The sequence below is a fragment of the Thermobia domestica genome, chromosome 11 (genome assembly GCF_964235325.1).
Source record: "Thermobia domestica chromosome 11, izTheDome1.hap1.1, whole genome shotgun sequence".
NCBI lineage: Eukaryota > Metazoa > Arthropoda > Insecta > Zygentoma > Lepismatidae > Thermobia > Thermobia domestica.
In genome coordinates, this window is record NC_137464.1 from 255,824,682 (window position 1) to 255,836,407 (window position 11,726).

An 11,726-nucleotide genomic window follows, 5' to 3' on the forward strand; every position below is an offset into this window, starting at 1 on the left:
TATTCTTTTTTTTTTTTTTTTTCATTTCCATCGTACTCATTTCCAACTAATTTAACAAAGAAGCAAGAGCTCTGTAAACAAATCGAACTAGTTTTGATAGAAAACGAAACCGATTTTAAAACCACAACAACTGGCCACAGTGGCGTACGCAAGGGGGATCCGGGGTTTAAACTACCCTTGAACAAGATATTTAAAAAAAAATAAACATTTACTTATTAAAATACATGTATATATACACAAAATAATGCTTATCCGAAAATGAAATAAAATTGAATGTTATAACCCCCTAGATGAAATTCTAAGTACGCCACTGGTTCGTAACATCTCTTGTTTCTAAGAAAGTATCTGTTCAGGAAGTTATCAAAAAAGCAACCTCACACAACTCTATTTTCTATGTAAGTATCGAACTGAAGTAAAAAACCAAAGAAATGTGGCGGAAAACTTATGATAAAAGAAGAAAACACCACAGGAAAAACTAGAAGAAAGTGTAAGGCAACTAAAGCATGTGAATGAGCGTGCGGCCTCTCTAACTGGAAATCCAATTACAATAATTGCTTTAAATGACTATGAAGGCGGCAAGGTTAAAACAGGAAACAAACATAGGGGCGTAAACATTGCGTTAAGTTTGACGTTTGTCACAGAACGATAAGATAACAAAATAGGTCTAAATATATTTCTCACAATGATACAAACAAATAAATCAACAGGAAAAATATTAACCGTTCATTGGGCACCTTCCTGTTGAAGGAAGTGACCTAAGTTAAAAATATATTACTTTAAGCTAAGGGAAGAAAGTTCCATACAGCTTAGAAACAAGAATTAAAAGGTATCCCGTAAAGAACGTAACTTTTGAAATACCCGCCATTTATTTTAGTAAGCTGGCAGCACTGAACCTTATACGATTTTCATCTGTTCTCTTTGTGGTTAGTAGTCACGGAGCGCGAAATAGTGCATGATTTCCACGGAATTTGCGGTAGTCCATGCACAACATTCACCACATTTGTAAGAAGTCTTTACTATGACAATACACTGTACCATCATGAAGCACTCTATTCCTAACCGTACAGAAAACAGATGACGATCAAGCGCTATTCAGCGCTCCGTGACTGCTGTAGTGCTTCCAAAATGTGAATTAAGAGGCCTCATCACTGCGAAATTAAAATACCGCTAATTTTACAGTAATTATGTGATATCTTCAAATAGATAAAAAAAAAAATATATCGAAAAGTGGAACAAGATCTCCCTAGACAATATTATTTTGCGTGAGATACCGTTATTACGACTTATTTATCTGCTTTCGATTTCCAGCCATTTAGAAAATCGGCATTTATTTTCGCGTTTCTAAATAACTGCAAACGGAAAGCTAGTAGGTGACTCGTGATAACGGTACCTCATGCAAAATAACATCGTCTAGGGAGGTCTTGATTCACTTTTCGATTATCGTTTATCTTTTTGAATATATCACATAATTATTGTAAAATTAGCGGTATTTTAATTTCGCAGTGATAGGGACTCTTAAAGCTCACAGACGTTACACACCCACGGGTTGAGCCAATAAGGGTTCAGCTGTTGCTAAGCAAGACATCTTTATCAAAAGGGAGTAGAATTCCTTCAGTCGATAGCAGCGCTTGGAATGAAAGACTAGGTGTCAAGTTAATGCGGTATATCTATAACCACAAAAAGAACAAACGAAAATCGTGTAACGATCAGTGCTGTCAACTTACTAGAACAGAATGACGGGCATTTCAAGACTTTTGTTCTTTAGGGACACCCTTTTGATTCGTTAGCTAAACTTTCTTTCCTTAGCTTCTAGTGATAATGGAAAAAATAGAAGTACTGGCAGTGTACGCGTATTTAGGAACCTAGCAGCAGTATGCCTGCAAACCCAGCGAGTACGCTATTGATGGTTCCTTTTTGCCTATTACAAAAAATTGGTTTCATCTTAGCTCCTTGTTCCCTCTGTGTCGTTTACTTGAAAAAAAAAAACAACAACAACAACAAATTGTGACAACATAAAGAATTCGTTTGGAAATTATACATAATATCGTTCTAATAAAACAGTTTAAACGGAGTTTGCTTTTGTTTTGTTTTTGAGTATATATACCCTATCTGTCCGTCCGTCCGAGGAGCAAGAAATCTCAAGAACTAGTTGACGGATAAACATCAATTTTGGCCAGGATGCAGAGGCTCACAAATTGGGAATTGAATTGGGATGGAGGTGATGCACTGGCTTGGTCACAAGATATGGACAATCAAAAATCGGTTCCTCATGTTTTCACATAGGGAGTTATTATGTATATTATCCTTGCTTCATGGATTACCCATAATACTGTTGAGATTAGCGGGTTAGTATATTGCCAAGAATAAAAAATACTAACCTGTATGTGGAATACAGCGCTAAGATAAAACTAAATGATATTTTAGTCGGAGATTGACTCGCCAACGAATAAAATGAGACGAGATGTGCATTTTCAAATTCAAGTCGAGAGGAGAAACTTCACAGTACTAGTCTCGTTTTGGAGACGAGGCAAGAAATTAGTCAAGTCTTCAGGGTAATAGTAATTTACCTAACTTTTAGGTCTCAAACACTGTTCTCGTTTACATCCAAAATGAAACATATTCTCCCCGTGCAAAGAACGGGTATTCTGCTAATACCTTATAAATGAAATTATGAAAAATCAATGTGCAGAAATTAAAAAAAAAAAAGATGAAACTAGGGATGCGCACGAGACGAGTCGAGACAGGATTTTCCTGACAAAATTCGAGTCGAGACACGGCTCTTCCAATAGAGAAATATACATCTTTCGAGTCGAGACATTACTTTTACAGCACATTTTCGAGACGAGACAGCCACAAATCTTGTCTCGTGCGCATCCCTAGATGAAACACGGTTTTCGAGTATCGACGTAAGACTTACAGAAACAATTACGAGACGAAATATTCTTTTCTCGTCCTGTCTCGTCTAGATGACTATACTAGGAGTTAAAGGACTGAGAAGCTTCCTTTTTATAATTACGATTACTCCTATGAAAATAGACTCCTACTGAAATTATTTCAAATTTAGCAACATTCGCTCAAAGGTTTGAAAAGGCAAAGTTGTGCTCTATTATATGTATTTTGCCCACGTTTCCTTTACCTCCTCATTTAACACTTACATCATGATGGTGATTGTGTTTTAAAAAACTATATTACTTAACCAGAGCTATTGTATACACAACGACTAGCATTTGCTTTGTTTACTTTAGAGTTATCTACAGGAAACTTGTGAATCGTTGTTTCAGAAGGTGAATTGTAAAGAATGAAGATAACGCTTGTTCGTTTTCAAAACAAGTTTTCTTAACAGAACAAACACATTCAACAACAGATGACAAAGCATTCTTTGTCTAAATGTTCTAGTCTCTTAACAGGTAATAATAACATATCGATGAATACTATGGCACACGTAAAGTGGCTGATAAGAACCAGTCGATAGTTTAGACATGATGCTTCATTGGAGGAAGAAATTAAGACTTCCAAAATGTTACGTTTTACCAGTGGCGTATTTACGGGGGGCTTCCAGGCTTCAACCCCACCGAAACTTTATTTACTGTTTGAAAGTAGATGAATATTTTGCAGAATTTTCAGATTTCCAGGAATGAAGTTAGTTAACCCCCCAAAACAAAATCGTAAATACGCCACTGCGTACTGCATATATTTTTTACTTCTTATATTATGTGACTCAAGTAAAGAAAACATGTATTACAGACAGCAGACTCATAAGAAACATATACGGTGTATGAACCAACAAATAACCGTTAGAATTGGAAAGGAAATAACAGAGGAGAGTGCAATTGAAAAGAGAGTTCGACAGGTTGTCTCTCGCCAACAATATTTAATATCTATCTAGAAAAGATAGTGAAAAAGAGCCTACATGATGAAGACGGGATTCAGGACGTAGAGTGATTAGATGTATACGGTTTACAGATGATATGAGCTTGTTGCGGAATATGAAGAGAAAATCAACAATATGTTAGAAAACATGAAGGGCTGTGAAAAGTATGATAATAAATGTGAGAAGCCATGTGATTGGATCGAAGCGATTGGTGTCAAATATAGAAGTAGGAGGGAGAAAATAGAACAGGTGACTAGTTTATGATACCTGGGTAGTATTATTAGGGATACTATGAAGTGTGACATGAAATAAAAGCAAGGGTATGCATGGCGTAACAAGCCTTTAGGACGAAGAAAATACTATTTTGTGGGACCTTGAATAAAGAGTTTAAAAAAGCTTCATGTACAGTATTGTACCGTATGAGGAGAAACATGGACATTACGCAAAAATGACGAAAAACGACTGGAAGCTTTGGGAATGTGGGTGTGGAGAAGAATGGAGAGAATTAGCTGGGTCAAGCGGAAAACGAATGAGAAGGTCTTAGAAATGGTGGGGGAAAAAAGAACAATTTTAGATATTATTACGAATATGATGAGAAATTACTTGGGACATTGGCTAAGAAGGAACTGTATCGTGAGGGATGTGCTAGAGGGTATGGCGCAGAGATGGAGTGGGTCAAGTTTTCTGAGTGGGTCAACAGCATATGACCCACCATGACCCACTGCGACTCACCACTCATCATGACCCACTGCGACTCACCGACTCAGTATTATCTACCGACCCACTCTGCTCACTGCATTGTAGACAGTATCTTCTGAAGACTGTCATTACTGTTCTGAATACTGTTCCGTTTTACTTTCAAGACCTTCCTTTCCCTTCCTTTTCCATTTGTTTCTGTCTACTTACCTGAGGTGAGTATATCTAACCAAGTAAAAAAAAGAACTTCAGACACTTTTGGATATTGATATTTTTAATTGTAATAATACCAATAGGACTTTTACTACTACTTGGCTTTCGAGACCTGTGAGTTTTTAGAGGAGCTAACTACTGGAAAAAATACATTTTTGAATCACTGTAATATATAAATTATTTATAAAAATTTAATGTAACTATGTGTGCATGATCATCACGGTCAAATTGCAAAGTCAAATGATATTACTTTTGGTATATAGTTAGTATTTAATCCAAACCGGGATGTTATATTGCTTTCATTATAATGCATAATATCCTAAGGAGGTAGTGAGGATCCGATTTTTTACGAAAAAAATGAGTATCTCGCACGCCCTTAAACTTACTGAGCTGAAATTCAGTGCATTAACTCTTTATTGAAAATAAAAAGAATGTGTCCAAGCATTTTTTTAAATTCTCCTTTATGGGGGGGGGCACTTTCTATATATAGAAAATTGGTAGTGAGTTGGTTTGTAAAAATGATCGAAAACGATCGATGTTATTTAAGAAAAAAAGAAACAAAAAATAGTACTTGGCTTCATACATCCATTGCTTTCTACTATAATAATTGCTGAGGCTTATGTCTATTATATGGAGCGCTTACAGCATAGGGCAATCAACCCATAAAGTTGTGAGAAAAATAAGCATAAAATTTGTACTGTAAGCTTAATTAAACGGAAATTTTAAGTCTGGATTGTACGCATAATTATTAGGGGCAAGAGTTTTTCGCAAGTTGCGAAATCGCGAAAGTTTTCCGACAAAGCCGAGAGTTGGTTTTCCAACAAACTACGTCAGATTGAGTAAGGAAATAGATATTTTGAAGTCGCGACATAATCTGCGTATAATCCGTTTTCTTCCACATCATAGAAAGATTTTTTAAAAAATACCATGTAAAGATATAAATATAAAACTCGCATTTGTCCTCGCACCTTTTTAAAATTGCAATTTCTGTAGCCGTATTTTATTTTTGGGTTTATGAAATGAATTTTTGAAGAATCCATTTAAGGAATGGAACAAGAGTACCGTAAAACGGGGTTACTTTGCACAAAATATGAAAAGAGTTTCACAGTCCTCTGTTTGTAAAACCATGAACTGTAAACAGGAAATTTCAACTACCACCGTAAGATAGAACATCCAAATGTATTTTGGCTATAATGTTGGGGGTTGGCATCAGTTCTCAAGTACTGGGAGGGTTTGTGGTTGTAGAGGTATGGAAAGCAGTCGCTGTAAAGACCGCCAAAATTTAAAAGATATCACCTACAAGAATTTCGATCAAAGTTAAGCCAGTTTCGTAAAATACTACTGTGTATAATGAGACTTTGATGCAATAGTTGAAACTGAAATGCGAAACGTTTTAAAGTCATAAAAAGTAACACTGGAAGAAGGCAGTTTCAACCTCTATTCGGGGTTACTTTGCACAGGTCCAAAATACCTCTTAGGAAATTATTACTACTGGAACCTCTTGCATTCTAAATTTACGTGATTTTCCTATTTAGATAGATGCCGGAATGAATTTATTGTTGGAAAATAAATTATAAACAGTGGCGGATCCAGAAAAAAGTTTGAGGGGCTTCACTCACAAAGGCTTCGTTTTTTTTAGAAATAACTAAACTTTTGGGGGAGCTTGAAGCTTATACACATAGGAATGACTAACATTATTTAAAAAAAAAAAAAAATCATGCAATTTGGGTGGACTTTAGCCTGAAAGCCCCAAACCCCATAAATCTTCCATTAATTATAGTTGGGATGCTGTTCTTGGACATAAGGAATAATCAAGGCAAATCAGGTCACGGGGTTTGTTTCTTTTTTTTTTTTTTTCTATTTCTCAGTTGGCATTTTTGAGGGACATGTGCGAAACTATTAGAGTGTGATTCCTGTGCCGATACCAGAAAACACATAATTTTCTTTACAAATATTGGTAATTCATACTAAGTATCGATACCAGTGCCCTCATTCTAATATCAACATTTGTAAACTGTACGCAGTTTTGTGTAGAAAGTAAAATGTATAAATACTGAAGGGAAAACATTGAACAGAAACGTTATATTCATATGTTGAACATACTTTTTTTTTTTTTTTTTTTTTTTTTGTCGTTATATTTTAGTAAGTATGGTCATACTGAATGTTTACTAATGAACTTGCACGAATGTTTTCCACATATATCTAGCTTCATTACGTTTGTAAGTTACATGCAATTTTCTTTAAAACTCCTTAAACCGTGTGCACAATAACCCCGTCTTACGGTATATCACATGCACTTGAAAGGTAATAAGTCAAAATGAAATGAAATCTTTAAGTTTTACGTCCCACGATCATGCCGACTAGGCTAAAGGAGACAGACGGTGGTGAAGATTGAATCAAGAACCCCATGCACCAGAGGTGAACATTCTACCACTGAGCCGCTGCGGCCCCTCCATTTGATTAAATGTTGACGCCTGCTTTCGTAGCCAATCAGAACAGATAAAATAACATATTCACGGTGAGTAATGGCTAACTGTTTTCGGGGGAAAAAAATGAAGCATTGATAATAATAAGCACTTACTGTAAAAGCTGGAATTATTTAACAACAGGGAGATACGAACGTGGATGTTTAAACACCCCTGTCCTTGATGAAAGTTTGGGTGCGCCATTGGAAAACTTATAGCGAGTGTTGATATCTGAGAATGACAGTTGGAACGAAGAATAGATATTAAAACACATTCAGAAAACATCCTGTTCTGTCAGCATCTAACAACAAATGAAACGGAACTTGGTTAGCAATTAAAGACTTTCCGTTGTCCTTGTGTTGTCCTCATTTATGTAGGAGTCTTATGCTGCATGTGCATTATTTAAACAGCAACAGCAAAATGATGGCAATGGCCTAATTTGATTAGTTAAGATATTCTCCCATCATAACAATAGTTTCTACCACCATTTATGTTTCGTTTATCACTTGCATTTCAGAAACAACTAATTTCTGCAGAACAACAACAAAAAAAAAAAAAAATGTAAAAATTATCAGTTATCAGATCTGTTGGGGTTGGAGAGCAGCGTATCCAGTTGCTACTGAATACAAAACATGGAAATGAAAATAAGTTTATAGTGCAGCAGAACACGGATTGGCTAAAAGGAACGATCAGTGGTGATTTCAGATTTCTCCCCGGGAGGGGAGGGAGGTACTTCAATACAGGAAAGGTTGAAAAACGAAATGAAATGAAATCTTTTAAGTTTTAACGTCCCACAGTTATGCCGGTTAGGCTAAAGGAGACGGTGATGATGAGAAATGAATGAAATGGTGGAATGAAGAAGGTGGGAGGAAACGGGAGAACCCCGGGAAAACCTACGAACACGGTGTTTGTCCACCACTAAGTTCACTTGAAGCGAGCTGGGATCGAACCAAGGACTCCATGCATCAGAGGTGAACGCTCTACTACTGAGCCACCGCGGCCCCACACGGAAGGTGGAAATAGTACTGTAAATATACTGGTAATCCATGTAAGTACGAGTGTATATATCCGAGAAGGATTTTGTAGCTCTGGTATGTGATTTCCCCCTGAACTACCTTCTCAATTCACCAATGATTCAGTAGTTTGAAATCAGTGCAAGTAAATATTTATTAAATAATCGGTGAAATAGAGAAAAATCAGAAAACACAGCGACTTAACATTCTGCTCCATAAATTGGCACGGTGTGAGATTGCACTACGGAACGGCATCTGTAATAATATATATACAGTTATTATTTAAAAAATAATAATAAAATTTATATTTCAAAAATGAACAAAATAACGAAATTTACCGAATTTGTAAGACATTGAGCACTATCTTCTATTCCACCAAAGACATTGAAATTTTAGGAATTTGCTACTATCAGCTGCAGTACAAAAATGAGATGAAGCCCAGAGGTGTGGGATTAATTTGAATTTTTTGGGCCACCCTAATAAGTACAATTTAATATTCACTAAACAATTGGTGAAATAAAGAGAGAAAAATCAGAAAATACAGTGACTTGATATTCTGCACTATAAATTGGCACGGTCTGGGACTGAACTACGGATTCCTTGTATCAGACTGATCGGTTGTTACAAGCTCGCGCTTGACAAACAGTTTTCTTGTCACACGGTGAACAATCACTTACAATAACCTTTCAGCTCTTAGCACAATAGTAGGAATGTCACGCCTGTTTTGTTTTGGGAGCGATACATCTCTTAATTTTCCTTCGAAAACCTCTCCATTATCCACGACCGGACTGGCAACCTTAAAATTATAAATAATTTAACATCAACTGTTCTGTTCTCGTAGTGATAGGGAAAATATATATTTAAAAACACAGTTAAGCAATGTATCCTACGACGAATTTTACAGCCTCATTCGTCCACAGTGAATCTATATATCCCAGTACAAGTAATTATACAGCCTCACTCGTCTACAGTTAAGCTATGTATCCCACTACAAGGAATTATACAGCCTCACTCGTCTACAGTTAAGCTATGTATCCCACTACAAGGAATTATACAGCCTCACTCGTCTACAGTTAAGCTATGTATCCCACTACAAGGAATTATACAGCCTCACTCGTCTACAGTTAAGCTATGTATCCCACTACAAGGAATTATACAGCCTCACTCGTCTACAGTTAAGCTATGTATCCCACTACAAGGAATTATACAGCCTCACTCGTCTACAGTTAAGCTATGTATCCCACTACAAGGAATTATACAGCCTCACTCGTCTACAGTTAAGCTATGTATCCCACTACAAGGAATTATACAGCCTCACTCGTCTACAGTTAAGCTATGTATCCCACTACAAGGAATTATACAGCCTCACTCGTCTACAGTTAAGCTATGTATCCCACTACAAGGAATTATACAGCCTCACTCGTCTACAGTTAAGCTATGTATCCCACTACAAGGAATTATACAGCCTCACTCGTCTACAGTTAAGCTATGTATCCCACTACAAGGAATTATACAGCCTCACTCGTCTACAGTTAAGCTATGTATCCCACTACAAGGAATTATACAGCCTCACTCGTCTACAGTTAAGCTATGTATCCCACTACAAGGAATTATACAGCCTCACTCGTCTACAGTTAAGCTATGTATCCCACTACAAGGAATTATACAGCCTCACTCGTCTACAGTTAAGCTATGTATCCCACTACAAGGAATTATACAGCCTCACTCGTCTACAGTTAAGCTATGTATCCCACTACAAGGAATTATACAGCCTCACTCGTCTACAGTTAAGCTATGTATCCCACTACAAGGAATTATACAGCCTCACTCGTCTACAGTTAAGCCATGTATCCCACTACAAGGGATTATACAGCCTCATTCGTCCATAATCAAGCTAAGTATCCGACTACGACGAATTATACAGCTTCATTTGTCCACAATCAAGCTACCACCTCTCGTTCCACTGCTGATAAGAGCAGATTGTTTTGAGTAGTACTATAAAGACAAGTACAATCTACAATATGCGTATTTATCACATTTACTCTGACTTCAGTTATTTTTCAACGGCTCCAGCGTAGGTTGTTTTCTCAGTTATTTTTCGTTCTTCCTTTATTTTTTCCTTGCACGGACGTAGCGCCCATAGACACATACCCGGTGTGCCTATTTATCAAAGCGGGTCTTGATTTGAATTTCTATCCTATGTCAACAGTGAGGGTCTGTAAGACGACACTTCCAGTATGAAGTTGAATCTAAACCATTATAGGGCGTTCGATGCTCTCCCACTAGGAATCGAACTCAGCTCTTCGTGCAACAAAGGCACATGTGTTAGTGCAGACCCGTAAAAAGAACAATCTCTCACACCATAAATGAATAGGGTCTACTTCATTCCTAAACCTCTGCAGATACAACGGGCTTTGTGGTGAATCGTATCCTAAAATAAGTTTTTTTTTTTTTCGAGTTTCCTAGTTTTCTACATTGTGATTTCACAAATTTATGAAGACTCTTCATCGTTCATTTGTATTTATATTCCTGACCGCAGTATCAGCTCTTGAGAGATATTCCATCGGCACGAATTTATACTTCAGTCACTAGTTGCATTTCAAAATTTTTTGTTGTAGGGAATCCTGTCAAGGAATTTGAAGCTTAAAATACAGGGTTATTATAAATGATGGACCCATTTTTAAAGATGTGTATTTATTAAAGTACAAATCCAAAATGAACAATCTTTATACCAATGGAAAGTTGAAGTTTCAAAGTATTTTTGCAATACATTATAAATGTTCAATGTATCCACCGCCTGCTGCACGGCAAACATCTATGCGGTAGTTGAACTCGTCCCACACACGAGCAAATGTATCTACTGTTACTGAGTGCACGGCAGCTGCGATACGCTTCCGCAGATCGTCCGGAGTTATTGGTAGAGGTGGGACGTAAACAGCTTTCCTAACATAACCCCATAAGAAGTAGTCATGCGGGCACTACAATTTGTGACTCACTTCTTGTGAACTCAAGAACGCAGAAAACCTTGTACTCCACGGTAGCTTTGGAAACCATCATTGCCGACCGAAACTTTCAACCTTCCTCCTTCCATTGGTATAAAGATTGTTCATCTTGGATTTGCACTTTAATTACTACGAATTTTTAAAAATGGGTCCATCATTTATAATAACCCTGTATATAAAACGATAATCATGTCTGTTGTGTTGTATGGTAGCGAAACATGGTCGCTTACTCTGACGGAAGAACGTAGACTGAAAGTATTTGCGAACAAGATCCTGAGACGAATATTCGGACCTAAGAGGAACGAGAATGGGGAATGGCAGAAATTTCATAACAAGGAACTGGATAATTTATACCGGTTACCAAACATTGTTAGGGTCATCAAATCTAGAAGGCCCAGGTGGGCAGGCCATGTAGCCAGAATGGAAGAAAGGAAGAACGCTTTCAAAGTTTGAATTGGAAATCAAA

General features: G+C 36.9%; 1 protein-coding gene across 2 annotated transcripts in view; it reads right to left on the minus strand.

The window, feature by feature from the left end:
- LOC145664958 (sodium-independent sulfate anion transporter-like) overlaps window positions 1–11,726 on the minus strand; it is a 128,606-nt gene that overhangs the window by 77,155 nt on the left and 39,725 nt on the right. The gene's annotated exons all lie outside the window — the stretch shown is intronic.